The following is a 4,430-nucleotide window of genomic DNA, read 5'->3' as shown; positions in this document are numbered from 1 at the left end:
CAGCAATCGTCTGGTTCCCTCCCCTGTCTGTCTCAATATGCATTGATGACATTACCGCTGGTGTCACAATGTCTATGACATCATCAGTGGGTATGACATCATCAGTGATTTATGACATCACTGATGATGTCACTGATTTTGTAACAATCTCTATGCCATCACTGATGACATAATCACCTCTGATGATTTATGACATCACTGATGATGTCACAATGTCTATGACATCATCAGTGTCTGTCAAAAACCACTTACGCACAGCCATTGTGATATCATCAGTGATATCATAAATCCTTCTGTAGTTATGCATAGAGCCATTGTGACATCACCAGTGATGTCATAAATCCTTATCACTGATGATGTCACTGTTTAATCACTGAATGTCACAATGTATATAATTATAATTGGCAACATCGGTGATTGATGCCATCACTGATGAAGTCCTTCCCTGCAGAGGTTAAGTAAGACCGGTGCAACTCACAGCTTCATGGAATAAGGGTGGGAGACACCACGTGTAGCTGCTGTCACCTTTAGGCAATTAACAGTATTTCTGTACTTCACTGCTTTACTGTACACTTAATTCAATTAGTGAAGATGTCTGTTGTGGGCTTTGACGTGGGCTTTATGAACTGCTATGTAGCGGTAGCGAGGGCCGGAGGGATTGAAACTGTTGCTAATGAATACAGTGACCGATGTACACCAGCATTTGTTTCGTTTGGACCACGGAATCGGTCGATTGGTGCATCTGCTAAGAGCCAGGTTGTCACAAACTTCAAGAACACAGTCCAAGGGTTCAAGACATTTCATGGCAGGACATTCTCAGATCCTTTTGTCCAACGCCACAAATCCAGCTTGCTTTACGATCTTGTGCAAATGCCCACAGGGACAACAGGCATCAAGGTTCTGTACATGGAAGAGCAGAAGGTGTTCAGCATTGAGCAGGTCACTGCCATGCTGCTGACCAAGCTGAAGGAGACAGCAGAGGGTGCACTGAAGAAGCATGTGGTCGACTGTGTGGTGTCTGTTCCCTGCTACTGCACTGAAGCTGAGAGGAGATCAGTAGGAGATGCAGCACAGATTGCTGGACTCAACTGCCTGAGGCTCATGAATGAAACGACTGCAGTGGCGTTGGCATATGGGATCTACAAACAAGACCTCCCCCCTCCTGAGGAGAAGGCCAGGAATGTGGTGTTTGTCGACCTGGGACATTGTGGATACCAGACCTCAGTGTGTGCCTTCAATAAGGGCAAGCTCAAGATCCTGGCTACAGCATGCGACCCAGAGTTGGGAGGGAAGGACTTTGACGAGGTACTGGTCAAGCATTTCTGTCAAGAATTTGAGAAGAAGTACAAGCTTGATGTCAAGTCCAAGCCCAGGGCTCTGGTCCAGCTCTACCAGGAGTGTGAGAAACTCAAAAAACTGATGAGTGCCAACTCCTCCGACCTGCCGCTCAACATCGAGTGCTTCATGAACGACATTGACGTCTCTGGGAAACTGAACAGGGGTCACTTTGAAGAGATGTGCTCTGATGTTTTGGCCAGAGTAGAGGCTCCACTGCAGAGTCTGATGGAAAGTACCAAACTAAAGAAGGAGGACATCTATGCGGTAGAGATAGTGGGTGGTGCCTCCAGGATCCCGGCTGTCAAAGAGAGAATCAAAAAGTTCTTTGGAAAGGAACTAAGCACCACCCTGAATGCAGATGAGGCCGTGGCCAGAGGATGCGCTCTGCAGTGCGCAATACTGTCCCCTGCCTCCAGAGTGCGCCGTGAATTCTCCATCACAGAAGCGCTGGACCTTCCAATTGAAAACAGTCCACAATGGCAGTTAGCCGATGACATGTTTCATCTTTTTGTAGAAAATGAGGCTAAGATGATCATGCAGGACAAGCTGGAGAAGGAGAGGGATGACGCCAAGAATAATGTTGAAGAGTATGTGTATGACATGAGGGACAAACTACGTGGACTGCTGGAGACATTTGTCAGTGAATCTGACCGAGATGCCATGTCATTAAAACTGGAGAATACCGAAAAATGGTTGTATGAAGATGGAGAGGACCGACCCAAACAGGTGTACATTGACAAACTGGCAGAATTGAAGAAACTTGGCCAGCCCATCCAGGAGAGGTTTAAGGAAGCCGAGGAGAGACCCAAAGCATTTAAGGAGTTGGGAAAACAAATCCAGCAGTACATGAAAGCTGTTGAAGCATACAAAATGATGGAGGAACAGTACGAGCATTTGGATGAGGCAGATGTTACCAAAGTGGACAACCTGGCCGGCGAAGCTCTGATGTGGATGAACAGTGTCATGGACCTACAGAGCAAACAGACCCTGGCTGTGGAGCCCTCCGTCAAAGTCAAAGACATTCAGGCAAAAACAAGAGAGCTCTTCTCTGCTTGTTACCCCATTGTGACCAAGCCCAAGATGGAGCTTCCCAAGGATGACAAGCCTGCAGAGCAGAACAGACCCGTCCATGGACAGGAGAAAACCCAGGATGACATTGCAGAGAAGGGATGGTCTGAGAACCCCGCCTCAGAAACTACGGACGAGCCTGAGCGGATGGACTTTGACTAAAGCAGGCAACCCGCAGACAACATTTTCCTGTTGTGCGACCATCTTTCATTCCATGGATTTACACACATAACCACGCACCAGGAGGGTCTGAGAGCAGAGGTATAAACAATATCATCACTGATGACATCACAATTGCTCGAGTGACATCACTGGTGACTAACTTTTTTTTTTTTTGCAGTTTTGCTGGACTTCAGCGCTGCCTTTGAAGTAAGTGACCATGTATTGTTAGTGAAAAAACTTGCTGCATATGGTTTCAATAAAAAAGCTGTCAGCTCGATAGAAAGTTACTTGACCAACAAATGTTATTAGCAGGGTTTCTGGCCAGGTGGTAAATCCATTAGCAAGCAGCTAACGTTTTCGGCCAAAACAACATTACAGCAGCTACAAGCAACAAGGTCCCTCCATGAACCGAAAACACAGCCCCGACTCTAGTTACCCCCCCTATGTCGGTCACATTGCTGCTCTCTGGCCAGACGGGCTTCACTAGATACATTTTTATTTTTATTTTTGTGTGGACTTTCTGCTGTTGTTTTGTTTTTGCTGGCAGCTAGCGATGAACGTAACGTCACTGCCTGTTCATCTTCTTCGTTGGTATATTTCCGGCCGGAGCCATGAGGACATGAGGCAGGCTCGTAAACGCTCACAACTTCACATCTGCCAAATTTGCGGGGAAAGTATGACCTGCGACCAGCATAAAAATCCTGCAATATCTTGGGTGAACGCAGAGACGCGCGGCTGGGTTAATTTTTCAAGTTACGGAACGGCGCATTCACTCATTGGTAATAGAAAACATATTGTGAACGTTTATTTTCCGGACAAACTTATGGATAGGACCTTTAACAAGAACACTTGAATTAATAGTTTTAAGCTTTGGAAACACAATTTGGCACATTTTTTGTGCCTTATATGCACCTCATCAGACGTTGCAGACACAAAAGGTACCTGTTTGGGAGAATGACCCTATTACCACCACTGGTCTAAATAATATGGACGAAGGCATCCATTGTTTTTTGGACTCACGTTTGGAAGCAAAGTGGTGGTTGTCGCCATCTTGGGGTCCTTGTGCAGCTCACAAGCTGCTCGGCAAGCTGCACGATCACTGGACACGCGACCTGTCAATCACCCCATTTTCTATTGTCTATTTTACTCAACGGGCAAAATATATAAAAATTCACCCTACAGTTATGGAAAGGATTTCAGGTTGGTGGATGAATTTGAAGATAATTTGCCATGTTATGTACAGTATATTGCTGACTAGAATGTAAGATTTTGAAAGGGCAAAGAATATTTTTACAGTCAGCTGGACGATGAGTGGAAGGTGAAGTCAGAAGTGCAGGAGCAGCTGGAGGCCTTCACATACATGTACATGATGTACGTGAGACGTCAGTGAACCTGGCCAAGAGCAAGATGCAAAAAAAAGGGGGAGAAGACGAGACCCTCAGCAGCAAGTCAAGAAGACGAGAGCCTCAGCAGCAAGTCAAGGGGCAAATTCTGAACAGCGTTTGAAGTGGGGGGAAACATGGCAGCTCGCTTCAAACGTTCTCTTCCTATAATGGCCCAGAGAAACGTGTTTCTGAAAGCATTTTATGCCTAATAAGCCATGCAGTGTCTCCCTCTACCTTTGTTTTGGATTTACAACAGATAGTTCAGAAGACCGTATACCCGAGTACGCGACGCGGCCAATTGCGGTGCACACACCTCATAGACTGGAACTCAACTTTATGCAAATGAGGAGTGGGCACTGCACTGCTCTGCCTCTTGAAACGCCTCGCCTGCCCCACAATGCATTGCATGTTGGCTACAATGAATGGGAAGCGTGGAAAAATCCAGACAAGTGGACAAGTAGCCTATACCATAAGTGC

The 4,430-nt window shown here is 46.3% G+C and overlaps 1 pseudogene across 1 annotated transcript; it reads left to right on the top strand.

Moving 5' to 3' along the window:
• Positions 1 to 591: 591 nt before the first annotated feature.
• LOC310771879 (heat shock 70 kDa protein 4 pseudogene) lies at positions 592 to 2,568 on the top strand (annotated as a pseudogene). Its single transcript has one exon. The product of its transcript is annotated as a heat shock 70 kDa protein 4 pseudogene (transcript).
• The last annotated feature ends 1,862 nt before the right edge of the window (positions 2,569 to 4,430 follow it).

The sequence above is a fragment of the Poromitra crassiceps genome, assembly GCF_964638095.1.
Source record: "Poromitra crassiceps genome assembly, contig: HAP1_SCAFFOLD_1429, whole genome shotgun sequence".
Taxonomy (NCBI): domain Eukaryota; kingdom Metazoa; phylum Chordata; class Actinopteri; order Beryciformes; family Melamphaidae; genus Poromitra; species Poromitra crassiceps.
The sequence above is the reverse complement of the archived record's forward strand: the minus strand, read 5'-3'. Positions and strand labels throughout refer to the sequence as shown.